The sequence below is a fragment of the Anser anser genome (assembly GCF_964211835.1).
Source record: "Anser anser genome assembly, chromosome: 4".
Classification (NCBI taxonomy): domain Eukaryota; kingdom Metazoa; phylum Chordata; class Aves; order Anseriformes; family Anatidae; genus Anser; species Anser anser.
This window is the reverse complement of record NC_139724.1, coordinates 59,610,482-59,638,395: the sequence shown is the minus strand read 5'-3', so window position 1 is coordinate 59,638,395 and position 27,914 is coordinate 59,610,482. Positions and strand designations below refer to the sequence as shown.

At 42.0% G+C, this 27,914-nt stretch overlaps 1 protein-coding gene and 1 long non-coding RNA gene across 11 annotated transcripts in view; one reads left to right on the top strand and one right to left on the bottom strand.

The window, feature by feature from the left end:
* Positions 1-27,914, top strand: part of SLC34A2 (solute carrier family 34 member 2) — a 58,948-nt gene that overhangs the window by 18,844 nt on the left and 12,190 nt on the right. For 5 of the 10 annotated variants that reach the window (XM_083835722.1, XM_083835721.1, XM_083835720.1 and 2 more), the window contains one exon: positions 22,302-22,357. The gene's annotated coding sequence lies outside the window, so the exon portion shown is untranslated. Of the gene's footprint in view, positions 1-887; positions 1,026-13,925; positions 14,128-16,487; positions 22,212-22,301; positions 22,358-22,386; positions 23,055-23,095; positions 24,378-27,914 lie in introns of those variants that run through there. The other 5 variants (XM_083835717.1, XM_083835715.1, XM_083835723.1 and 2 more) reach the window with 5 other exon arrangements.
* LOC310899405 lies at positions 1,021-27,910 on the bottom strand. Its single transcript, XR_014584260.1, has 3 exons — positions 25,719-27,910; positions 11,335-11,475; positions 1,021-7,318 (listed from the first exon to the last, which is right to left on the bottom strand). It is a non-coding gene; the product is annotated as an uncharacterized lncRNA (long non-coding RNA).

Below are 27,914 nucleotides of genomic sequence, written 5' to 3'. Positions count from 1 at the left end.
TTTGGGCTGATGTGTGCTTTGCAGTGCTGGGGTCCAGAGCTGTGCTGAGACGGAGCCAGCTCAGATGAATTTATGTACAAAACCCATTGCTGCTACTTGTTGCTGGTATCTTTAAGTGCTTTCATGTTGTTCTGCTCTCCTTAGGAGTGCTTGTGGTAACTTTTTGTCTTCAAAAATAGACTAAATTGGTTTTAAACAAGGAGATGAAAGGCTGGCTGGTGTTTTCAGTGGAGATTTTGATACCTGTTTCAGCAGGGCTAGGATTTCTCATGATGGTGACTGGTTTCTGTTCCCGTGCTCATAGCACTCAGAGCCTAACACCCTGCATTATCTCTGTAGGCTACCCGTGTGTGTGTCTTGGGGAATTAGCTGAAAACGTGAAAAGTCTGTAGCTAAGTAGTAAGAAGACAAAATTTAGCCACATAAGCCTGCACTCACAAAATTGTGCTGCTTCCTGTTTACGTGTACGAGTCTCTATTATATAATGTGCACTTTCTCAAGGAATATGCTAACAAGTCAGGTTTTGCCCCAAATTGAAGTGCATCTTGTAAGAATGAACATGAATGAATTCCACTCTGTAGTAGCTCTGGATTTTTATTTTTATTAATTTTTTTATTCTGTATATAAAATCTTAGGAAGTTGTATATAAAACCAGTCACTGCACACATTTGAGAAGCTCTCTAACACAAATTGCTATTTTTATTTTGCTAATGATTCTGATTTATTTTAATAATTCATAAGACCTTCTCTACCTTTAACACTTCAGTGGCACAGAAACAGTAGCTGTAACTTGTGTTTGCACTTGGGATTCTAGGAGGAATTTTTGAAGGTGGAGAGAAAGAAACCAAGGTCAAAGACCTACAGGGTGCTAATAGAAAGTGGAAGAGATTGGAAGAGGACTTGGAAAGGCAAAACTCCTTTGAGAACTGTGAGAGAAGTAAAAGAAAAGCAGAAGGCTGACAGTGAAGGAAAGAGAAGGCAACACTAAGCAGAAGAGCGTGAGTGTCTGTGTCGAAGGAAGGAAGGTGAGGATGCAGCACTAAGGCTGAGATCATTGCAAACTTTGGCAAGACAGGTTTAATGAAATTACAGATTGCATTATATCTGAATGTCACCTGGTGCGAAAAAGGGCGCGGCCCAGTATCCTTTTGTTTAGTAAGTACGGATGTCACAGCAGCAGGTCTGAGAAACTTGTCATGCATCTGGAGCAGGCAGCCTTCCAAAACGCTTCCAAAACTTCCGAAACTGGCTGTTGCTAAGTTTAACTTTGTTCTTATTTCCATAAGGATATAAAGAACAAAGGTAATGAAAAGATGCCTGATTGTTATCTGTGGAGTTACACAGTCTTACTGGGCAGAGAGACTGCCCTATCTCCATGGCCGTGCTATTGACCTGCTGTCTCTGGAAGGCACTGCTTTTCTGGGCAAGGAATCCTGTAGGTTTTCAGAGCATCTCTGGTGGCATTATACTTGAGGGATGCTGGACAGGACTGAATGTGAATAAAGTTTGTGTGATTTGGCTGCTTGTTCGTTTGGAAATGAGTCCACTGACCAATTGGCAGCATAGCTGGTGTCAGTCGGTCCCAGATGAGGCAGTTTCAATGTAGGCACATGGTGGGGATGAATTAAAATTTTACCAGCTATGGAAAAAGTGTGTTAGTACACATGCCAGTTTTCATCCACTGCTGTCATAGTCTTTAATGGAAATGTACGACCAATATTAATTACAATTTTACATTACATGGAAAATGTCTGGCAGTAGGAGTGTACAAAGTGAGTATAACACAGGAGAAACCATAGAATACACCAAATAGAGGTAGAAATTATTTTTTTTTGCAATTTTTTTTCCATATTATGGTCTAACTTATATTTCTTATCTGTGAATATTTATTAGCAATTTTAAATCCTTTTAATTTTTTCTTTTAACTGTAAACATGCTAGGGTGAATTCAGAAAATGAAGAATGGACTTGTGCTTGGATTTGCCTATAGCATTCAGTTCTAAAGTTATATAAAAAAAAACTTGGAAAAAGTACTTCCTCTGTACTTAAAAATATATGTTTTTAAAATTTCTGTGCAAATTACTCAGTTTGGCAGATTGGCAGTGTGCTCAAGCTAGGATCTGAATAGTACTAAGTATTTAATTTCATTACCTTAAGAAAAATATTTCAGATATTAAGGGTGGACAGAGAGAGACTTGGAATACAGTCCACAATTTTTTTTTTTAAACTGTGAGTATTGTTTATATTGGAAACAGTTAATTCAGGGGGGTACTGACTTTGCCTTCATCAGTTCTCTTCAAACCAAGGCTAAGTATTTTCTGTAAGCCAGATTTTCTGTAGGCTTCAACCCACTAAAATTGTGGGTTTGATGTACAGTCAGTTGGTAAACTCTGAAACTGCAGGTGCATAACTCGGAGGAGATAATAAATAATAACACTCCCCTCGCTATGTGTGGGAAGCTTTCCTGAGTTGTTGCTTTTATAGAGCTCTTCTTTTTCTCGAACGTCCTGCAAGGATATGGTGCATGTTCTCAGGTACTGAAACAATGAAAATGAAGCATCACAATAAGGAACAAGACATGGCAGCTGCAATCTCTGGCTTGCAGGGGAAAGCAGAGTGGACAGGAGTTTCCAGCCTATTAGCAAACTTATGCCAGTGCCATTGTTTCTTTCTTTAGCCACGGACAAATTGCCTAAAAGTGCTTTGCATGTTCTGGCTCTGAGTTATTAGGAGAAGCTTTCCTCTTGCCTTTCTGAAGCAATCCCAGATGTGTAAATGGAAAGTAGGTTGGTTAGAATCCAATATTTATATTGAGAAAACTTTTCTATGGGCTGGCTCATTTAAATGGGACTGCTGAAGTGAGAAAGGTGCTACCTACTGTGAGCGTGGACACAAAAATCCAGCCTTTTGCCTGCCCCTCTCACCTGCAGTGTGTGCTGTACCAACCAGTACTGACCTGTTTGTATTCACTCAGGTTTCAGAGGCAGTGTCTCCAAAACAAGGCTTTCTTTAAAGACTCTGAGCTCGCAGTGATAAATGGGTCAGCCTCGTGGATACCTGCAGTTCTGAGTGTTATGCAGCCTTAAAACTTGGCCTTTCATTTGTTATTCTTCCAGAAGAAGTCTCGTGCAAAGGCTGTTCCACCCAGAGCCACCTCTTTGGATATTGTTTTCTTGCTGGTTGCAAATGGGGAAGGTTCGGCTCTTTCCTGAGAAGTCAGTGGGTGGTGAGCCTGCGTTGCTGGTTGGGAAACACACCTTTTGATCGGTGGCCCTGGAATCAAGATAGCTGGGTCCTATTATATTCCAGCTTGTGCCTGCACATGTCTGGTCAAAGCATGGTACTTGCAAGCTTCACAGGGGGTATTATTTATTTACTTGAATTTACTTTTTTCATGGTGTGTAGTCTTCTTCCAGCTAGGTTGGGGTGCCCTATTGTCTAGCTGACTTTCCTTTAGTTCCAGGAATGTGACTCTGCTTGTTTTGTTAATGCTTAGAGAAGCTGGTGCTAAAGATAGTAACAAAGAGTCATGACTACAAAGGTAAAGAAAACTAAGAGAAAATCTGGGAACTCTGAGGACACGAGCCTTCAGGTTTGGTCAGTGTTTAGCTTTTGGATTTGGATTTTTTTATTTTTGATCAAATGAAACTTTGACAGATAGGTTCACAGCTAAGCTGGCTTTATCTGAAAGGCTAAAGAGCTTTTCAAACAAACCACTTGACTTCTTTTTTATTGGATCATAAAGCTGTCTTCCCTGATGCTTCATGGGAATGAAGCAATGTTAAATGTTCAAGAGAGGCTTCGCCTGCAAAATTTGACATTTTTAGAAACTAGAAAAATCTAGACTTCTCAGCTTCTTTTTCTACCTTCATCTGCGGTTCATTGCCACACCAGCTGGAGAGGCATTTAGGCATTCTAATACTGCAAAATGTAAGAGAAGAAAAACTGTTTGAAGAAAAAAAAAAAAGCATTCTGGTAGACCTCTTTCATGTTATTCTCCTATTCTGTGAAATGGGGCACTTCATTAACCATTAACATCACTTTTCTAATTATTTATTTGCATCAGTATTTCAGCTCAACCTTCTTTGTTGACTCCTAGGCTTTCATCACAGAGGATAAAATACAAGTAAGAGCAAAATAAGTAGCTCCTAGTAAAACCCTCAGAACATAGGTGTTATAAGTGATGGAAAATGTATTATCTACATATGGTGAAAAGCTTACCAAGTGCATAGCAGGGCTACAGGGCTGTAGAAGAGGAGAGGGATGGTTCTACAGGGGCTTTATGCTGCAGTGTAAGCAAATGCAGTACTTTGAACTAACAGAGATGAAAAATATTTGCAGAACATTTCTTCACATCTCTGGTTGGTGCAAAATACGTGATCCTGTGAGAACAGATGATTTCCTGCAGGATGACTGGAGTGGTGAGCGAGAGGATTGTAGAACCAGCACTATGGAGCTTAGGCTTTAGTAGTTAGCATCACCAATTTCCCAAAGGTTAAGCCTCTTATCAGGAAAAAATATCTATGTATAAGCATCCTATGTGTTCCTCTGGAAACTGCAGAGCTGCAAAGTGTGACTGGAGTGCTGCTGCCTCTGTAGTCTGCAGTACAGGCTGTGGTGTGGGGAGCTGCACCTCACAGCTTGCAATCCCTTGCAAGCCTCTACTTATAAAGCTAGCTTTTTGTTTTGAAATTGAACTATTTTTACTAAGAAATATGTACATTATTGTTGTTATACAATTCTATTACAATACTTTATTATGCTCAGAGAAATGAAGATTCCTGTTGATCCACCATACAAACAGCTATGGGACAAAGGGATGCTGAAGAGGTACCCTGAAATGTGGGATGTTGTGATCCCTTGTGTGTACCTGTAACTTGACAGTTGTGGTCACAATAAAATGAAGTCCTTGGGAATGTAGAAAATAGACTCATTCCACAACAGTGGAATTTGGGCTCATTCAGAGAGGACAGGTCAGCACCAGCCACGGGAAGAATGTGCAAGAAGGACTTGAAGTAATGCCAATGCCAAGCTTGTCTGTTCAAAAGCAGTGTCTCTACACAGAACTGCACGCTTGGATCCAAAATCAAAGTGGTTGCACTAGAGAAATGCTGCACCCTGTCACGTAAGAACTTGTAGTTCGGACACTGCTTAGCACTGATGTGGCTGTGCCACTTACTCCTTTTGAATTATGTTCCCTCAGGTGTACCCCCGCTCTGTTTCAGCATTTTGTGGGGGCAAGTAAGGAGCTTGAGATGCACTGCTCTTCAACACGATGTGCTCCTTGGCACTTTCACTGTAATCTCAAGAAGCAATTTTTCTTACAGTCCTGCTTGCTTTAGATATAAGACTGATTCTGTGGAAGTCAGGGATCCTGAAAAATATAAGCAGGATGAAACTTTTAATAGAATGAATTTGGATGGAGGAAAAAAAAGGATCTGGCATCAATTATTATTAACAGAGAATGCCACAAATATATAACACCTGCCTACTTCCTTTCCACTTTTGTGGATGTAGAAGAGTCTTATCTTTGCGTTTGATTCACAAACATTGGCCAACACTCGCTCATCCAGAGGCAACGCCCCTTCCATACGACTCTTTTCACTGACATAGGAGGGCTTGTTTCTGATTTTGGCAATTGGGTGTAGTACAATGTCAGTGTAGTTATGAATGTTACACAAATCTAAATAGAAATGAATAATCAGATTTTTTAATGTGAAAAAATAGACGTATTTAGGGTTGTGTGTTGCATTGCATCACTATACAGCTTTATAGGCTTACAGGTACAGCAACAAGTTGTCATATCCGGGTCTGCATATATCACTATTTCTTAATCAGCACTGTGTGCAAAGTTGGCAAAAGCATCTATTTAAAGTCTTAATGTTACTTCTAGAACAACTGAAATTGTTTTAGAGTGCATGCTGAATTCTTACAGTAGTGAAGTACAAAAGAAGTTTGCAGCTTGCACACAGATCCAGAGCTGTAGGCACATCCCCTGAGAGCACAATGCTGATGCAGCCTCTCTTGGCTTCTTTTGTAAATTCCAGAAATATGCTATAGAAAATCCAAGCTACAGACTTGAACTGATAGAAGGGGTGAAACCGGACTATTCCTTATACGGAATAGGAGGTTTCTATGTCATGAGTCTGGTATACACATTTTAAAAAATTTAGTATTTAATCTTAGAAGTCCCACTGCTGAGGAAAGATGGAAACGGTTACACAAGACTCAAGTATTTTAGGGTGTCTTTACTTTAAACCCAGTCTTCCTCTTATTTGTTTAAAGTCATGCAATGTTGCTTAGGTTTAGCTTGGTTTTGGATTTTAGCTGTACAGGAAAGAAATCCACAGTTACTTCAGAGGGAGAGAACAACTTCTATAATACTTCTACACCACATTTTATTTTTTATGGATTTATACTTGTTTTTCAGCATGGCATTCTTTTGTCAATAGGGAACATCTAATTCAGCCTTTCTGTTGTTGTTGTTGTTGGTTTGCAACTACAGAACATCGGCTTGTAATCTCCTCATACCTTACAAGCTGTTTGTCACCAGAGGCAAAGCTGAGGTTTCTCTAGCATGTACAATCAACAGTTGAGCAACGGGGAACGTCTCCTTTGTCGTGCTTTGCATGCCATTAGGTTTGGGGCACTGTTATTTGTTTCCCTCTTGTGAGTTAGACATAAATTAGAGTTCCCAAGTATTTACTATGTTTAAGTATCCCATGGCATTTCTTTTCTGAACTGTGTAATTCAAAAGTCAACACCCAATCTTTCTTCATGCCTGTGACAACTGCTGATGTTTGCAAAGCATTGTGCATCGTCATAGCTGAACTCTCAAAGCGAGGTGACTGTGGTACAGTGCAGTAACATGGCTGTAGCGCAAGGGCCTCCAAAGATGATTGCTGCTTTAGGTGGGCACTATCTCTGCACTAGTTAAAACGTCCTCTGCAGCTCTGCTTGGGTCAGGCAGGTACACCATTTCAGATCTGGAGCTGGTTTAGCGGTAGGTCAACAAACCCAATACTGACTCCATATACACATGTATATCTCAGATCTCTGTAGGGATCACTGATAGACAGCAGGCTCAGACTCTGGTCCAGCCTACATCATAACTGGAAATATGGTGTTTTTTTCCCACTTCTTTTCTCCTTCTTGAAGGACAGTCCCTTAATAATCAGAGGGCTTTGCTTCTCCTGTCTTCTGGCCTTACCTTGCTGCTCTGAGCATGGGTTTGGTTCTGGTTCCTCCTCTTCTCTCAGGAAGACCCGTCCTAGGGAAGAACCTCACAACTGATATCTGAAGTCATCCAGTCCTTCAACCTAGTCCAAGGGACAGGAAAGTTACTTATCACTGCCTTCTGGGAAATCAAAATGCTAAGGTTATTTCTCTGACGTAACCCATCAGTCAGCTGGGATCACAGTATACTGAATTAGTTCAGAAAATGAGTTTAGAGAAAAAATTCAATTGAGCAAATGTTTGTGGACTGCATTTTCCATTAGCAGAGGAAAAAAAGCTTCTCTGCAGTGGTACCGCGGTAATACCACTGAACACATTCTGAAAGAGCAGGTCTCTCTCCATTGATTGTGATTGACTGGAAGCCTCCAAGAGTAACCCTGTGAGGATAAATCTCACTATTTCAGTACCTCTCTCGATTACCAGTTATGAGAGAATGGTGGTTATGAATTCCTCTGAAGTGCCACTTCTAGCACTTTTGTGTAATGCTCAGGGTTTTTATAGCTTCCTTATCTGTATGTTAAAAGCAAGAGTCATTGTGTGGAGGTAAGTGAAATATGAATGTCAGGTATTTGTTAGAATTTTGCAAGGCATTGGCAGATGTGGCAGTAGAACAAAATCTGGTGACTCTTTTCTCATAGGAAGTTATACATAATGTTAAAAATCTCCCCATTCCTTTTTCAGCTTTTTATTTTTTTCATTCAACAAGATGGTGACTATTATGGTAGTTTTAATTTCATTGAGTTTATACTCAGTGAGAGTCAAGAGACTAGGTTTCCAGGGTGTCTACAGAAGGCAGATGAATCTATTTTAGATAAAGTGTTTTATGTAGGGGAATGAAATGGCTTTTGGAGGTCTCCACATTTTTCCAGAAATGAATCTTGCTGTTTCTCTGGTGGCCAGAGGGTCTTTACACTTGGGAGAATAAGGGAAAGGATGAGAACAAGGAACCAGCTGAAGAGAAATACGACAACATAACTTATCACCTCTGTCACTAGGTCATCTAGAAATATGGAAGGCAAACTGAAGTGGTGGAAATTAATTACAGGTCAGTAGCTATATCTTACAATTAAAATCCTAGTTTTAAAGTGGATGGTCAACGTGTGCTTCCACATAAAATGTCTCCCCAGAGAGTGACCTTCCAGTACCTAAAAGGGACCTACTGGAAAGCAGGAGACTCTTTGTCAGGAAGAATAGTAATAGGGCAAGGAGTAGTGATTTTAAATTTAAAAAAGGGTAGATTTGGATTAGATACTCAGAATAAATTCTTCACTCAGAGGGTGGTGAGGCACTGGCACAGGCTCCCCAGAGCAGCTGTGGATGCCCCATCCCTGGAGGTGCTCAAGGCCAGGCTGGATGGGGCTTTGGGCAGCCTGGGCTGGTGGGAGGTGTCCCTGCCCATGGCAGGGGGTTGGAACTGGGCGATCTTTAAGGTCCCTTCCAACCCAAACCATTCTATGATTCTATGAAGCTAGTAGGAGTATTGAAAGAATCTGCTGAAAACTTGCCCTCTTTCTCTCTTCAGCTCTACATTTATCATATTTACAGGAATTGATTTTACTTTGTTTCATTGCAAAGTATTTGGCTGAATACAGGATACTGAAGGATCTTTTTCTCTTCTTCAGTGGGAATAGGGGATTTACACAGAAGTTGTATTTTTCCAAATGGAGACAGTTAACCTCAGCACCATCGAGATCGTGTACTTTCTTGTCTGTCTGTATCACCAGAAATGCCAGCTTGCAATAACGTCATTAAACACACAGATCTTTCTTTGAGTTCTTTGATGATATTCATCATGTCCATAAGTGCTTTTTACCTCTTCTTGGCAATTCCTCGTTATTCTTGTAAACAGTCACTGTTAGATTTAATCAGATTTCAACATCTGCATCAAATGAATGTAAAAGCGGTAGTGTTGAGAAGAAGGACTTTTAACATGAATTAATGATCAAAGAAAGGTGGATTTATTTCAGAGTTTGCTAAGGTACCTGGAATATGTATGTGTTGTCCTCAAGTTGCTCCTATGAGTTAGTAGAAGAGACATGTTTAAGGAAATTATCAAAGTTGGAAACTGTTTTGTACTTTCCTTATAAAGCATGTTACATTAAGATTCTGGCAGAGCTTTTAACTACATTCCTCATGTGGTGCTTCGTTTATTGTCTATACCCATTATCTTTTATTTCTTCCTCCTTCCCTTTTTTGAACTTTTAACTTTTAAACTTTTGTATTTGATGACCTTTGTATTTTGTTTGCTTGTGAAAGATTTCTTCCTGAGCTTCACTGTGGCTTGGTGTTATTAGGATACAAATTACTTTCACGCACAGGCCCTCAATTCTTTTTTATATCTGAGAATGATACACATCTGATATGGGCAAATATAAAAAGGCAAATGTTTTCTCTCTTTTGTGACCATTAGGAGAAAGACACACATTTCTAATCTTACGTTTCATTTGGTGATAAACATGGAAAACTTGATATGCTGGTTGCTATTGACATTTTTGATTGTTTCTCTTTGTATGAAGGATAACTATGTGGGCTAAATGACGTGTGTCTTTAAGCCCCTGCCAGGTGGCCATCCCTGCTCTAAAGCTAGCTCTGCTGACTAAGTTGCTCAGGTTATCTACTCTTGATCTTTTTACATGAAAATGAGCTCAAGTAGCTCTTGTCCCCAGCAATTGCTATTCAAATGACACTGCCCCCAGACATTTGCATGGAATAGCTGTGGTTAGAAGAGGATGTACAGTCAAGCCTTACTGGGACTTACTCATGAACGAAACCTCTGGGCTCACATCCCACAAACCTTTCCTCCTGTTTGAACAGCAGTCCAATTTCCAGTCCAAGAAATCTTTCCTTCAGAAGTTTTATCATTAAAAAATGCATGAATCACAAAGAGTTTTGACAAATCAGCATTCCCTAAGAGTTGAAATGTCTCGAACACCTCCACCTCTAACCTCTTTTTCCATCTCCTTTGGATTTTAGGCAATGCTTCAGAAAGGCAGGTTGGGTGATCCACTCCAATTTCTCTTGAAATGCACAAAAGACTGAATATATGGCCAGTGAGACACTGGAGTATTACGTTATTCCACTGAGCTTCATGGAGAGCATCGTCTTCTCCAATTTCACTTCCAAATTCCTGATTATTCTTATGCACAATGCTATTGAACACAAGACAGTGTTTACTGTGCTGGCCTTCTACAAAATGTAAATAAATTGTAGAAAGTGTTTTGAATCAAATGTAAGAGAAACAAAATTAATTGAAAGGGCTTAAAGGTGGAGGGTGGTAGAGTGGCCACCTCCTTCTCCAGGGTCCCTGAGATCCGTCCTGCTGGTTCTCCTGCGCAGTGGTTTCTGTATTGGGCAAGGCTCAAATTGCACCAGCAAGCATGACCAAGTTCCCAGGAAAGGAGGGAGAAATTTCCTGTGAGTTTTTATGGTTTCTGTTTTTGTACTCAAAGGCTGTGGAGCGGTTCTCTGCTCCTCAGAGGCTTTCTCTGTCCTGGACCTACCACTTCAAGTTTAGCTCCTATCCAGAACTGGCCCTGTTTGCCCGTGCCTTTGGCTGTGGGCAGCAGTATCGAACTGAGCAGGTACTTCTCAGAGGCACGAGCTGTGTGACTTGGCACCAGATGAAGGCTGCGCCAGCTGCACTGCATGACACACTAAATAAAATTTCTCTGCTGTCAGGCAGGAAAGTATTATTTACTGTAATGACTGAAAGCGTCCCCTCTTTTGTTTCTCACGCAATTTTGGCACAGCGCTTTGCGTGCAACTATATTTGGAAAATAAGAGTTTCCAGCAAGTTCACATATTCCACATGCAATCCTAGACATAGTGTGGTCTTGTGTGTTGTTATTTGGTTTAACAGCAGCTGAGGTGATGCAATGCTCTGCAAGGCAATTCTTACTTCCAAGATCTGCCTAATGAAAGAGAATACAAGAAAGGAATTTTAAAAAATGAAATTATGCTCAAAAGCCTAGACCTCAAAAAGCTTCTCTCACAAGTGTAAAGCAGAAGGAATCCTCTGTACAACCCTTTCCTGTCTGGGGGAATGACAGGTGTGTGTTTTATCTTTAAATAGCAGTTAATCTAGTCTTTACTTACACACCTAAGCACAGGGAGGATTATTCCGTAGGTAAGTGTGTTTGTTGAATATTGCTCAGACGGTTTCTTACTTTCTTTGACTCTGAAAGAAATTTGGCTATGTGGGTATCTGTGTCTCCTGTTGTTCGCAAGGTTAGCTGCATATCTGAGGAAGAAAGCAGGAAAGAAAGAGTATTCTTCAGAGAGTAAAATGCAGGGTAGCTACTAGGGTTGGAGACATGGGAATATGTTGACCATATCCGAAATGGAAGCAAGAGCTGAAATGCACTGGGAAGCCTGGTTACTTGTGAACAGTCTGAAAAACAGGCATGGGGAACTGGGTCAGATAACTTGGTCCAAGAGGGCTATAACATGACTGGGAATAGCAAAAGTAGTACGTTTTCCTTGTAAGAAGGAACAAACCAGTGATCAAACCAATACAGATATCTCATGGTACAAGGTTTCAGAGCAATTTATAGGGTAAGAATTATTAACATATAGAGGGTGATCGAAAAGGAAGTCAAATGGAGATAGTTGTGCTGAACCACAACTTTTTGGAAACAAAACAAAACAGAAAACATTTATCTTCTAGGCCTGCTGAATTCCTTATCTGGCTTCTTGTGAAATGTTGAGTATATTCTCAAAAAGGAAAGAAAAATCTTTCGATCTGGGGGAGAAGTGGGACACAGATGAAGAGCTATCTGATTGACATATGTCAGTCAGTATTGACAGGGTTCAGTGGGTCATACCAAAAAAAAAAAAAGTGGACTATAATACTATGAATCAGTCTAAACATGAAGATATAAAGTGCAGAAAGGGTGGATGGCAAGAATATCAGCAGTAAACTGATATTGCATTAGCTGGAGAAGTCTAGGTGGAGTAGCTTATCAAGACAGTAATTGCTATGTGCTGTCCTCCCGTAGCACTGGCAGAAGCATCTTCCAACCGCTAGCAACTCCTCTGTAGCTCTAACACCACAGGTTAAATTAAAATTTAACTCTGAATACCTAGCCAAGGCTAACATTCCTTTACTGAGGCTTGTTCCCATCTGACAAAGTTAATGCTGTGGCAGAAAGGGCCTTAGCATCCAGACTGTCCTAAAACAAAAGAAAAAAAAATAAAGAAAAAGTGGAGCTGTATCTCGCAAACATTTCTAGAAATCCCTGCGATGCAAAGCCCACAAAAAAACTATGCGTTTTCTTATCTGTGAGTGGCTTTGCTATATCACCGGGATCTATGGAACAGACAAAGCAGCAACACGTCTGCATCTCTGCATCTCCAGATCTGAGAACTGTCTTTCCTTCTGGCAAGCTGTAAACACTTTGGTGGAGGATGAGCTCTGCACGTCTCTCCCTGACTGCCAGAGCTGCTGACCAACAGCTCCGTGTGTGTGGCGACAAATTGCAGCACAGCTGGACCTGCTGCTGGCCGTGGGTGAGGAGCAGCTTACACATTAACAGCTGCAACCTTCCTGGGAACACCCGAGCCATCGTCCTCCTTCCCTCCCTCGGTGCAGGCACGACCTTGCGAATAACTACCAGACTGTCAGATGCGCATTTATGGGGCTTAATGGCATTATTGTGCCGTTCCCCAGCCCTGCCAGCTCTTCCTCGTTGCCGAGGTGTGAATCCCCTGGTTGCTCTCAGAGGGGGTCCCATTGCGGGTGCTTGCCGTGCGTCCCGCTGCAGGAGGCAGTGTCTGCGGAGGGGACGGGACGCACTGCTCCCAAGCCCTGTGCTGGGGCTTGTGTCGGTGATTTTAGGGCATCAGTCGAGGTCTGTCTGCTCCTGGCTGTAATGGTGCCAGCTCTTCCTCCAGAAGCAGAGCGCTGTGGGTTGCTGTGGTCAGGCTGAGCTGGGATGGGGTGTCACGGGGTTGGGAGCAGGAGGAGGAAGGTGTTTGGTGAGGAGATGCGCTGACGGTGGTATGCGCGGTCCAGCTCAGAGCAGAGCATCAAAGCAGGGCCCGTGGCTATGGCAGGAAGATTTCCACCATTTTCTTAGGTCTTGGTTAAGCCCCAAACGTTGTTTCCAATGGCAGTAGTGCAAGCTGGGGTGCAGTGGGCAGCCTTGACCTACCCCAAAGTCAGAGGGAGCTGCTCCATGGGTCGATGCTACGCGATGCTGTCACCTGGCCGAGAGGTGGCACATTTTGAACAGCTCAGTAGAATTTTTTTCAGCTTTCTCACATTGGCCACCTGAATGTTCCTGTGCTTACCAGCGTGGACAGAGCTGGCACTAAGCCACTTCTCTCAAGAAAGCACTTTCAAGCACAGGCAGTTCTCAGAAATGGTTGTTTAAGATGGATGTTTCCCTGGACTCCCCTTCAAAAAACAATTTTAAACTCAGGACCATTCAAAATCTAGAAAGTTTAAGATTGCAAAATAGGGAAGTGGGGAAGTGTTGGTATGTCAAGTATGGTGTGACGTCTGCCACAGGTAGCATTAACTTGTCCTTCATCGGGAGTTTCTCTCAGCCAGTTGTATCTCTCTCTTAATCTTACATCTTCAGCATGCTGTAGCAGATTAATTCCCTTTAATGTGAAATGCACTCTACAGACATCAGATATTATTATATTGGTATCAGACACATTTAGCCTTATGTATCTTCTTTACAGAATACATCAGAGATGCTGGAAACTGTTCTGTATGCCTCCTCAACAGATCGTGCTGGCTTTGCATTAAATACCATTTGTGGGCTGTTTTAATCCTCAGAGTGCCAAATGCTAGCTGAATCCGTCTACGTAGTGAATACTACACCTATTAGAAAGGGGTGGGATTAATGCAACAAGAAGCAGTGCCTCTACTGAGGAAATATCAGTAAGTCAATAGAACAGATGTAATAACATGCTTGGTTACAAATAAGTGGTTTGCATGAGCTATATCTTCTGCCCCATGCTACCCTTTGCTGTCGTCGCTGTTAATCTGCATCCTTTCCTACTGTGCAGGAGTGCTTCGTTTTCGCAGGTAAGTGCATGAGACGCATCGTAGACTTGAAAGAGCAGCTGCAGCTAGTAACAACACTTACATGAACTACTTCTGTGAGTAAAAGCAGAGAGAAGGGGACTGGGTCTAGTCTTGTACATTTGGTGCGTGCAATCACATCGTAAACTCCACTGGAAACCTCAACAGTTCGCTCTGTTCCCATTTTCCTGCATTCCTCTGAATCTGTGTACTTCCTATTTATTCCTTTAAGAGAAATACCCATGTGTTTCACAAGATACCACATTCTCTGCAGCCTTCATCTAGAAAGTGCAGCTGAATTTTTCCCAGTCTTCTGCATAGCTGTCGGGGTGTGCACCAAACACCTTTGCAGGACCAGGGACTTTCCCATTCTCTGCAGCACTTCTGGGGCTGCCTCCTGGCACACCAGCGGCACTGCTGGTCCCCGAGCACCTCAGACAGGCTTTGGTCGCGGTGCCCCACTGCCCTTAGTGCAGCTAGGCTGGAAGAGTCCCGGTCATGAGTCCTGACACTGTGCTCCAGTGAAAGGAATAACTGCAAACATACCGATTACATCCGGTAAGAGCTTCAGTATGTGGAGACGTCATCCAATAGTTACTCAAAAATGTCTGTTTTGAAATATCTCTGAATATAATGTCTGTATTTCATCCTCTTTTATTCAATAACGTTTTTCAAATAAAGAAGCTCTACGGATGTTTTTAAACTCGTACAACGATGAAATGGAACACTAATGTCATATGTGGCATGTGTTGTGACTAACTTCAAGGTTAGAAGGAGAGAAGACAAATCAAATCATATTTCCTGTAACCATTAACAGTTTATGAGGCATTTGGAGACCAAGCTGATAAATAAATAGCAGGCCAATCAGATCATAGCGCGGGGATCAAGGACGGCACATAACATATTTGTAAATGGGCTTTACATAATTTATGGAAATTAGCATAAAGTTACAGTTTTACAACTCTGTAAGTGTTGGGTTACACATCATCTGTAATAGAGAAGGCTGTTTAAATCTTAATATATGTAAAATGACATTTGTTACCTTCAGGTTTAAAAAAAAAAAGGTCCTTCCAGAACAGTTAAGAAGCAATTCTTGTCTTCTCACAGCAGTAATTTATGCTTGTTTCTCAAACAAAGAAACACTTGTTTTTCAAGTTAAGGAAGTCTCATTTTTGTGTTATTGTCACTTTATTGATACTGCAATGATTTTATAGGAGGGGCGTTAGCTGAGTAATGGATTATTAAGGTTATGCTCATACAGAGTGACAGAGATACTTAGCAAGACTCAAATCATCAGCTCATTTACATCATATTACGCCAGGAAATTTATGATCATCAATAAGCACAAGACTGGGGCTTAAGTTTGGCTTTTGAAGAGACTTTAGAGAGCAACCAAACTATGTACCCAGAGCTTTATCAATTGGTCTGTTTTAGAGACATAAAATTGTGTCTTCCTAAGCAGAGGAATTGTTCAATTTAATAGTTAACAACATCCGCCCTTTGCAGCGAGAAGGTTGCCTCTGTTTTTGTACTACTTCTTTTGGCTTGAGTGACAAGCCAAAGTTTGCATTAGGAAAAAATGTTAATGATGGAGTCACATATCCTTGACGTATCGCTGTGTGTTCACCAGAAATGCTCAAATTCCTGTTTCATGAATTCAGCTTAACAACAGGTCAGGGAATATTTTGTTTTGATTTCTTTTTCAACTTCCTTGGTTACTTTTCCCTGCCTCACTGCTCAAAGTCTCTCTCTGCCAGCATTGAGCCCAAAGTTCAGAGATTTATTCAATACCTTAAAGTTCTCCTTTGTGTGTCCCTGCGTTAATGGAATCCTTCCTTTGGATAAGTAAACATTGCTCTCATTACTCCTATAATACCCCTTCAAAAAGCCAAAAATATTTTGTGTGAAAGGATTAACTAGAACATAATATGTCCTACATACATACAGGCAAATGTATGTAAGTTCCTCTAAGTCGATAAGAACTGCAATAAGTACTGTGTTTGTGGTAGATCTTTATTTGCAAAGGTTTACAAGAAGCTGTACCATTAACAGATTGAGATGGTCATCTTATTCCAGTGAGGTCACTCATTGTGTACATCTTAAAGATGGGCACCTGAAGTCTATGGAAAGTCTGTGGGAATAGAAATGGGAAGGGAAGGGAAGGGAAGGGAAGGGAAGGGAAGGGAAGGGAAGGGAAGGGAAGGGAAGGGAAGGGAAGGGAAGGGAAGGGAAGGGAAGGGAAGGGAAGGGAAGGGAAGGGAAGGGAAGGGAAGGACTGCCATTACATTTCTCTGGATGTTGTTTGTTGTGAAGGCTGAGGACCAACATCCAATTTAAACTACAAGGAGACGGGTTCAGTTCCTGTGTCATGCAGAGTATCATCTTTACTAGACTAAAATCCTCCAAAACTACCTGTAGTTTTTACAGGTGATAGCAGGATTGGATTAAAATAGTTTATGGGGAATAGGTGCAATTGGGAGAAGTTGCTATGAGAGAAGGAAAACATTTTTCTGATGTGTGGCACAGAAAAGTCTTCTAATTACAAGATCCTACAACTATGCAGCAAAACTAGTTTGTCAAATGCAATAAGAAAATTACTGTAGCGCTAACTCCTGAGAAATCCATCCTTGCACTGAGTTCTTTGAAAAACTTGACCTGAGGTCCATTAGTGATTATTACGACAGAAATATTAGCTGATAATCACAAACTATTCATGTTCAGGAACTACATTTTATGGAATGTTACTCAGATAGAGTATCTATTAGATACCAGAGAGCTTAATTTTACTGTTAATTTTAGAGATTTCATTTAAAGTTACATACAAAATTATCACGTTGGATAGTTAGTTGTATGGAAAGTAAGTTTAAAGAAAAGAGATTTATTCTCTGGCCTTATGGCAAAACCTCAGCTTTAGTAACTCAACCAGAGCCGAGTTGTCTAAAAGCCATCTCAGGGACAAAAATTTTGAAAGGAGATACTGCCAAGGATTCTGCAACAATAAGTAACAAAACATTGTCACTGATAAAAAAAAAAATCAATTTCTAAACTGGAATTTGAGGTGTTTAATATTTGAAATGTGCAATTCCAATACAAAATTAGTACCTATTCGCCTTTTGAAAGAGTAGCATCTTTGTGGGAGATTACTTATTTTAACAAAATCCTCATACTAAGTCACTCTGAAATCAACCTTTTAGGCAGAAGTCATTTAGGTAGAAGACAAATAAGCATGGCTATGGTAAGCGGCAAGCTGCCCTGTGAGTGGCACGTGGAGGCCAGCGGGCCGGCCAGCCCATGGGCAGCAGAAGTGGACAGGCTGGGAATGTGAGATGAGTGTAAACTCCTCGGCAGTGTAAACACACTCGGCTGGCTGCCTGGTAATTATACTGGCTCATCCTGCTGCCGGCAACACCACGTCCAGTGTCAGCCAAGGGTTAACAAATTGTGTAGGAAGAAAACAATGGATTTAAAAAAAAAAAAAAAGAAAAGAGTCTTTGAACTGTCTTTGAATAATAAAGGAGCTAACAATACCTACTTTCCCGAAGCACTTTGAGATCTGTAAATTAAGGTTTACATAAGAGTGTAAATATTATTATTTATTTAAGAGCTCTCACATTTCCCTTCACTTCTTCTCTTCTTCCTCCTCCCCATTACTTGTTTCTTGGGAAGATGCTATTTGCATTCATTAATATGTGTCCAAAATGGGAGGCAACAGGAGGATGTGGAATACAAGATTGGCTGACAGATTGAACAGAAGGGAGAAAGAGAGGGGGACGTGGGGTGGGGGTGAGACTATAAAAAGGGTAAGGAAAGGTTAGCAAGAGGGGAATAATATTGGGTTTCTTTTGTGATTAAAAATTTCTTACCCTAAAGAACTCAGCAGATGTTTGTTCTGGAGTTTTTCTGTTTTTTTAATGCACATTTCTCAAATTTTAATTAAGTGTTCAAGACAAATGATAAAAGTTCCGAACTGCTATGATATTTTTTTAAATGTATCCGGGTTTTAGTTTTCAAAGTGGTTGATACAATTAATATTTTTAGCGTTCTGACTGAAATCAAATTCAGGCTCGTGCTGGTGCTGTTTTGCACAAGCCCTATTTGTGTCTGTACCATTTTGTCTGTTGTCATGTTTCTCTGGAGAGGGTAGGACGTATTTAGGGTCTCCAACAAGAATAAAAACAATTGTCATTTCTGTCCTTGATGGAAAAACAGCTATCATGGAGGATGTGAACAACAAACCCCACTAGCTTGTCTCCCAAGGATGCGTTTGTACCGACTAAAATATTTGAAGCATGTTGTAATGAGAATTAACTGGTTCCATAGTGAAGGGTCTGCTCAGTTATTACAAAACCAGGTCCCTCTTTCCTTTCAGACTCATCACTTTGTCTAAAATTGTTGGCCATATGAGTCCTTCATAAAAACTGTCCTGTATTGAAATACTTCTTTTCCTTTTTTATCTATGAAAGCCTTTTCTGTAGTTTTTCTCTTTCTGACTCCTTCACTTTGCGTTTTATTTCTCCCTCCCATTCCTGGCACTGACTCTGTTGACTGCTGCCTCTTTATGACTTTACTCATTACTCAGCTCCCGAAGTATGTTAACTACAATAACTCCATTAGTTCTTTTGCATATCATTAATGTGAGAGACAGTATTGTAATGAAGAACCTTGTGATAGGATTCAGATTCTTTATACATTCAATCAGGTGGTTTCTTATTGCTGTCAAAGCAGCCTTGTAAGTTCTTCACTATTTCTGACTACAGTAGAAACTTTGGGCAAAAACGAATGTTCTCAGGTTGCATTGCAGCTATGCCCACCAGACAATTTCCTGGTAGGCACTGAATTTTTAAAGACAAATTTACACTTCCTAATGGAATATGAATGAGGTAATCAACTAAAAAAAAAAAAAGTTTGCATTCTTTTGTTAAATCGAGACACCCTATATAACGCCAGGGACAGAGCCTGTTACAAATACTGATTGCTAGAAAATACCCAGCTGTATGTCAATGTGGAATTTAACAATCACAGTGAATAGCTGACTGGGCTTTTTCAATAACAAACTGCATGGTTAAAACGTTTACATGTTGAATACTTTTCAGACAATAGAGAAAGCCAGAGCTTAAACTCTTGTAAGTAGCTGCGCAATGCAAGAAGGTGCTCTTCAGCTGAGCAGGGGCAAGTCCTTACCCAAATAGCTGTTGTGGCTGTACTTCACATTGAAATCAGCACCGATCTCTCTCTTTATTGGTCAGTGCTTTGTGGTTTTACATATCTGCAAGAGGAAAGGCTAATTCAAAGTACTGCAGCTCCCAAGTGCAGGTAGCCACCTTTGTTCCAGACTTCTGAACAGGCTGAAACGGACAATGTTGTTTCCAAATGCCACAGACAATACCACTTCTCTTCAGCAAAGAGCCACAGAGTTGTTTTCTAGTTTCCCAGCATCCTGAATACCCAGTAAATGTTTAGCAGTGCATTCTTTGGAACACTGAAAATTAAATTCAACTGTAAGAGAAATACTTCCTCTGCTGATCATAGCTGAGAGTCTCCCTCATGCCTGCTACCCTTTGGAGGTCTGTCTACTGAAAGAGCCAACTCGATTTTGTGCATGTCACGGTTAGTGGAAACACACCCCGGCTGCTCTGACACCTTTGCAGGACAGAGGGCCATTTCTGCTACCTACCTTCACTTACGTAGATTTTAGTTGTGACTGAGGTACACTTGGTTTACTGTACTAGGGCCTGGTTCTTAAATCTGAACGGGGTTGACACCTTCCCAGCAAGCCTCTCGTTTGTGTGAGAAGGCCGCGAGGGACCTTGTAGCACAGAAGCCTGTTATGCAGACGTGTTTCTCTCCTGTGTTATAGCTTCTTGCAACATATAACAGTGCCTGGACAGAGTTCAGCTCTCACGGGATTTGCACATGCCAGGAATTTTTTTCTCATTCTGTGTTTGAGACATTTTCTGTGCAACCCAGAACTGTCTCAGGTGGGTTTTAGGCTGACATGTAGACTGATCCCAGGTAACTGCGGAGTAATCCAACACCTTTGTGACAGGAAATCCTAACACCTGAAATTCGCTTGCTTGTTTTGTTTTATTAAATGTTCTCTGTTCAGGAATATTTTCTGACGTTAGGGCAGTTGCTTCAAAATAAACCTTTAAAGGGGGGAAAAGGAGCATTGGGTTAGTTTTCCTCAGTAGCATCTTCTCTTGAATCTGTTCCTGAAGCATGCTAAGTTAGTGCACTGGGCTATAGCTGTCACTGCCTGGTGTCTTGGGAAGAGTTTCAGCCTCTTCTCCTCTGATCCTGAACAAGGGAAAGGCTTCTGGGATAACTAAGACCTGCCTTCGTCCCTTGCGGCTGCTTATGGAGGTTGTTCCACACTGACTATGGAAAATCTGCCCCGGACTGCCAACGACAGCCTCTAGATTGCCTGCGTCTCCCTAAGTGGCCGTGTTCTTCTTTCCAAAAGTATTTTTGGGGGAACACAATGGGTCTGATCCCTGCCTAAAGCATGAGCGTGGTCAGTGCATAGGACTGTGCTTAGCAAATAGACTGAACAGCGTCGGAATAAAAATGCTGTCGGAGACGTCACCATGTGCCAGCCGAGCCCCAGCTGGGCACTTCGTCACTTCTCACCGTCAGAGCTGGGTTTCACAAACAGTGACTCAGGACTTAATAAACCACAGCTCACAGAAACACAAGGTTTTCCCAGTTAAAAGCTTCGTCTGACTTCCGACATGCAGGGCATCGTTTATAACCGGCTATTTTTAAAGGTGATGTTAAAGTACGCTTCCGTTAAGGAAACTGAGCCTGTGCAAATGGACCTTGGGGCTGTTTCCTGTCACTTCTTTCCCTATCACTTCTTTTCCTATCACTTCTTTCCTCTTCAGGCTCTTTTCAGGTCTCCTTGTCTCCATCACCACCCCTAGTCAGGGCCATGGCGGTGGTTGGCTTTACACCAGCAGGTCTGTGGCAGGAGCTCGGCGGTTCTGCAGACGGGGCTGTGGAGGCTCCACAACCAGCACCTATTAAACATCTCTGACACTGATACAGGCAAAGACTTAGTTCTGGCTCCCAGCACCGAAGGCTGCATGTCTCTACCGGGTTGAAAGGTGCAAGAAGCAAGAGTTTTATTTTTCTCGCCGAGTTACTAAGTCACTGAGTTGCAGGGGGATATGGCTGCGTACACGCAGATGAAGCAGATCTGCTGATCAAATTGCTGCTTTACAGCTTATTTTCTTGGTCGCATGTTGAGACAGTAAAAATTCAAAAGGTGCCGAATGCAGCCCTTCAAGCTCCCCATTAAAATCACCAGTAAAACAGGTAGCAATGCCAGTGACTTCTGTGCCTAATCTATAATAGCTTACTGTATTTATTGGATAACGTGCCTCTTTATCATAGTCTTCTTCCTTGATAGCATTCTGAATGCAATTATCAAAGGTGTCCTTACATCTTTAAATCTCATTTAGAAGGAGAACCGCAGCCAAAATGCTAATGAGTTTGCCTTAATTGTAAACACGGAGCACTGATAAGAAGGAAACTCCATCCTCTCTTCTCAAAGAAGTTCTTACGTGTTTCTTACTTACACCGCGTTTTATCTGATTCTCCCTCGCTGCTGTCCTTAGGCAGATTAATAGGCGCCCGAACAGACAAATAACAGTACTACTTCTTCTTCGCACCCTCTTGACAGGCTTTCGAGATCGCAAAATATTGTTTGAAAATTATTATTGGAAAAAAAAATTGCTGAATGATCAGGCAGGCTGCAATTTCTCAGGCTGGAATAAACCGTCCCGTAGCACTCACATGAACACATTAGCAACTCCTACTTAAATGCTGATGGGACATTTTTTAGAATGTGATAAGTGTGAAATAGCCTGTGGTTTTATCACTCTCGGGTGCTGCCCACTCCTGCTAAAAAAAGGTTGATTGTGATCATTAAGTTGCAGGTAGGCAGTGCCTCCGGACTGTAAAATAGGAATGTTAGTGCGTAGTGATGAAAGCAAACTTTGCTCAACACCTGTCTATATATATTGCAGGTTGCAGTGGCTGCCCAGTTGATCCGTTCGCTCTGTTGCCTGGGAAGAAAGAAGTGGTAAGTAAAAACAACTAAGACCAAGGGTGTTTTTTTTTTCTCCTTCTTGTTCTTCTTTTTTTTAAGACTTAATTAGCTCGTAAATCAAAAGCTCTGCTTTCGCAGCTCAAGAAAAGGCAGCAGAGAGCTAGTGCAGGGAACTGGAGTGGCATGTGAAATGTCAGCCAGTTGTTAGCATTTTCAGCGTGTGTGCTTTTAGATGAATTTATGTTTTGAGGAAATGATTAAAAAATCATAGTTCTAAAAACGAACTCTGCTAGTTTTTGTTTGAAAGTAACTAGTTTCTTTTTGATGTAATATGGTAAAGGTAAAAAAAAACCCACTGTATTAACAGCTGTCAAAAGAACAAAACCAGAAATAACTGCCTATAACATAAGGTGTTACTGTTTTAACTCTAATTTGGATTGAAAAGCAGTGAGATTTTAAGTCACGATAAATGTCCAGGATACGATTAATGAAACATTGGAAGGAAATACTGTCAGTCATGTGTTAGCATAGATAGCACGTAAGGTCTGTGTACTGCACAAGGCAGTGCCAGGCTGTTCTCGATGGAAACATTTTCTTATGCTAATTCAGTTTGATACACCGAGGTAGAAGGACTACATTAGTCTAATGTAGTTAGCTCAACTAATGTGACAGTAGGCAGAAATCAGCTGGTTTCCCAGTAACTTTTATTAGCAGCTCTTCCATTAGATCAGTAAGTCTTTCTAATGTCATTATTCTTTCTCCTCTCCATTCTTTACCGTGTGTTTTGTGTTCGGGATGGGGTAACTTGTCCTATTTCCTTGTTGCTGGAAACATGTTTTGCTGTTTTATTCTTAAAAAAGAAAAAAAAAAAGAAAAAAAAAAAGAAAAAGGAATTGTGCTTTTTAAATACCTACCATGCATTTCAAGCAGTTCATTGAGGTTTCTTGGTTCTGGCTCTTAAGTGGCTGTGTCTGGTGCTTTGCTTGGTTGTGAATGCAGAAGATAATGTTTGGGATTTGTTTTCTCTCTGCACTAGCTTAGACATTAGTTTTCCTTGTTAGTTTTATCTACTTTTCAGCTTTGCCATGTGTTAGATTCAGAATTGTGATAAACAAGTCTCAGGAATTCATAGGAATAAACAGTGAGTACGATGTTGTTTTTCTAGCTTTCACACACCTATTTTTTAATTTGCTGCTACATTAGTTGAAAACTTACATCCTAGCTGAGCCTGCTAACTTATTCAGAGAAAAAGCCTCAAGGAAGTGCCAGAGCAAAGGCAAGACTTGCTCCGAGCAAGGCTGGACCCTTGCTGGCATTTATTTAACTTGTTGCCTCTTTTGTTGGGGTTTTGTGGCTGCAGCGAACCAGGCTCTTGGGCAAAACTGTCCACTGATGTAAAGCAACTAAATTAATTTGTGCTGGCTAAGAGTCTTTCCCTTCCTGTCCTGACATAATTTGCCTCTCTGTCTGAAATTTTGAGGAAAAGTTTTGTATTTCTTCCAACTGTGCATAAGAAGGATTGCAATGTAGCTATGCATTTACTGCTATGAAGCACGTGTGGCAAATATTCACCTTTACTAATTCATACAGCTGGATCTCGGATCAGCTGGTAAATCTCCTTTCAGCATAAGATGTAGCATGATGGTTCATGACAAGAAAGTGGCATGCATTTGTGGAAAAGCTGGGAGAGGAGAGAGGGGAGGGGGAAAGCCTGGCAGAAACCCAAACTTGACTTGGAGCTGCTTAAGCAACCTGGGGAAACCTTTTTGCCCAGAAATTTTACTTCACCGTGGTTTCGCTGGGTCTGTTCCCATCGAGGTTAGATGTATTTAAGGCTTACAGCTTGTAGTTCTTACTGCAGGCACAAGCTGCCCTCTCGTTGAGTGGTCACGGCTGGAGGGCTACAAACAATACCGTCCGGGCACGTGCAAATGGAACTTTATATTCTCCAGGTTAAGACCAGCAAAATAAACAGATTTACTACTGCTGTTGATTTAAGACCGAAAAGCACTGACAGCCAGCCCTACAGCAGCGGAAGCGTTGTTACAGCTGGGTGAGTCACTGGGGAAGGCAATACGGGGTGGCTGTGTGACACCTAGCGTCGCTCCTGTCCTTCCCCAGGGACTGCAGCTCTGAGATGCAGCAGTGAGAGAGGAAATATGGCTTCAACTTCATATCCTTCATATCTTATGCCAGCATTTGGGTTTCATTCATTCACGTTGGCCTCCCCCTGAGGAGCGGAAGGTTTCCGTTTCGCCTGGAGTCAGAAAGGACGTCACAGGCAGTTAGCATTTTCCGAAGGAAAGACTATACTGGCTGCGCCGCGGCGCGAGAGGGTTTGCCACAGGGCTCGCTGGAGCAGGCTGGATTACAGCTTGCACGGGCGTTAGTTTTCAGGCCTCTGCAATATGCATAGCGTACCGTGACCTGCCACCTTCGGGGGGGAGCGGGCTCCCGTTTCAGCACAGCCCTGAGCAGGATGCTCAGGATGCAGGCACCTGGCCAGGCTTCCCACCAGCTAACACAGCAGCAGAACGTGTTGCAGAGGCACCGGGGCTGGCAGAGGGACCGGCAGCACCCCTCGCTTTGGGCACCTCGTCCAGCAGTTGTGGCTGCTTCGACCTGGACCGGCGGGTCTAGGGGAGCGTGGCTCCTTCTGGCAGGCTGTGCAGCCGCTGGCCCGTCCTCTGCCTGCTCCCTGACATGTTCCCTTGCAGCTGTCGTCAGTGCTCAGGAGGAAACCACTATTAGTGCTTTCGTAGTCGTGTATATCTTGCGTAAAATGCTGCTGGTCTTTCACGCCGTGACTGACGTCAGCCTCTCCAAGGGCGCAGCTGACCCGAGGGGCTGGGGAGGGATGCGGGCAGCTCTGTCACCCTGCTCCTCCGCAGCATCTGGGTTTTCTTCTGCACGTTTCTCTCAAGGTATTTAATGTCTGTATTCAGGGCACGAAAGAGCTCTCCGAAGGGAAAACTCTATCCTCATAGTGCAGCGATTAATTAACAGTAAGTAGCTGTGGCCAGGACGCCGACAACTGGAGTATCAGGTGGCTGTAAATTATCTTCTCAGATGCTTCGTCTAACAAGATCTGGGATCTGGAGAAAGCTGACAGTTTTGGTAGCACTTCAAGGACCTACGTGGTTCTGATTTCACCCGTCCCTGATAGCGATCGCACAGAATTGGCTGTTCAAGGAATACCACTGCAAACCCAACTGCACGAGGCAAATACTGTTAGGATGTTTGGTATTCAGGTCTACCTTGCCAAATGGGAGGTTGGCTAGGACTCATATGAATAATTTTATAAACATACTTATAAAAAAACTTCCGCCACAGAGGTGCTCAATTCTCATTCTAGGGTATTTAATCACATAAAGCAAAAACAATAATGACGTACCTGTGGGATCCCGAGCACCTCAGGAACATGAGTGATGCTTATTAAGATGCCTTGCTGAATTCTTGAACAGGGAGAGTTTATTTAGGAGAACTAGAGGCTGGTTTTCTGTTGAAGTTCTCAAGCTCCAGTTTCTGTAGTGAATGCAGCAGTTCAGTTTCCATGCTGTGACCATGCAGGCTGAATCCTTCATTTCCATACTGAGCTGAGCAGAAGAGCTGTAAAAGTACTGATGGCATCTCTCGGGCTGGTGCTGTTCAGTATATCCTGTGCTTCTCCGTGGCAGGAATATGTCATCAATGCAACTTTGCACCTGAATTTCCAATGCATTTTCACGACTTCTGTTTCACTTAAGGAGCATTTGTGCTGAGCAGATTTTTTTTTTCAGAGCTCTTTAAATGCTGAACATGTATAAATGAAACTTGCTTAACAAGACTGAGGTGTTCTGGCATGGGTGGGGCTTGGAGGTTGTTCTGGCATGGATAAAAATATGAGAATTTCCTTCAAGCAGATGGAAAGCCTTGTTGAAACAAGCAGGAGTGATTTTCATCCATCTCTTCTGAGATCTTTCTTTGTGTGTCTTAGGACCTGCACTGGATCTCATGCCACTGCTAACAACTGTGTGAAAGTATATTTTTTGCCAATGAGATTGTAGAATGACTTTTTCTGCTAATGTGGAAGGGGAGAAATCCCTAATGTGGGAAGTACCAGAAAACAATGATCATCAGGGATTATCTCTGTGCCATTTCCTTCCCAGCCAAAGCTGAACTCGGGAGTAGGATGTGTGGCTGTTGACATGGGCAGGGACAAAACTTCAGCTGCATAAATGATTATCATTAAACAAAGGATTAATTATACTCCCTGAGAGTGGCTGCTAAACGTGGTTGAGCCTTGTTTACGGGCGCACGATACCCGCTCCGACACTGACCCTCGGAGGCTGGGTGCAGGTGCCTTGTTTATGAGGAGCATTGCAGGCAAATTTGTTCATCCTTGTTTGAGCTGTGTGGGTGTGAGACGTGGTGGCCGCCAGGCAGGCCACAGCCTTGCCTGTGGCATGGTCTGACACGTGTGGTGGAGAGGGTGGAAGAGACAGACCCCGAGGTAAAGCTTTTCTGGGTAGCGTTCACCTCTCCCGTCCCTTCCTCTGAGTTTTGGGTCACGTAGGCTGAGGTAACCAACCACCTTACAAGCCTGGGAGGGAAGAATTATAATCATGTATTGTTAGAGCCCCCACAGTCACCTTGCCCCTCTTCTATCTCTCCCCCTGGTTCCCAATACTGGTGAAGTAAGTAGCTTGGGTCTTCCAGGTTTTGGTTCAAGAAGCATCTGCCTCCTCTACTTGGGCCTGGGCTTGGTCTTCCACACGTACTTTTACTTATTCCAGCAGGAATTGGCCATGTAATTTCTTATTTTTTTAATTATTATTGGATAATATTAAAATACGTGCTAAATGCCTGACCTCAAAAGGGGTCAGGAAGGAAAAAGTTCATGCAGACAGTCTGCGTGAGATGGGAGAGCCTGCAGGTGCTGCTACTAGCTCCGCTTCACTTCTAGCGTCAGCGGCAGGAGTTCCAAATACAGACCCGCAAATGGCCTCTGTCATTTAATAATGCTCTCGTCTGGCCCTTCAGCAAGAGTCATTCTGGACCTTCTGAAGCTTGGGTCTTCTTTTGACTTGTCCAGAGTCACATAGTCCTCCATCCTTCCGTGGGAATGAACCAGCAGAGGCAACAAGAAGGTTGTTTTTAGCATACATGCCCCAAACTATGCAGTGCATCGAGGAAGAATGAATTACCAGTTTGATAAAGGTAGTCAGTTAAAACCAGAAGATGGAAAAAAATAAAGCAATCTGACTTTTTGCTGAAAAGAGATAAAATGAATTAAAGAAATGCTTTAGGTTAGGAAAGCTGAGAAACCTTTGCTTTCAAGACAGTTAAAAGTGAACAAAAATATAGACATGATTGACTTTTTTATTAATTTCATAAATTGCAACAAATCAACTGTGTGATTTCGAAAGTAAATGAGATATCAATTTCACAAATAAAAGAATAGTTCATAAAACTTAGTAAAAAGCTGTGGTCAAGGACAAATTACTTCTTTTCCATTTCTTTTTCTCTTAAAATTAATCATATTCTCGCATACCTTGTTGTAAATCGAGTATGTTGAGTTCACATACATTTTAATCAGCATTACTTTATC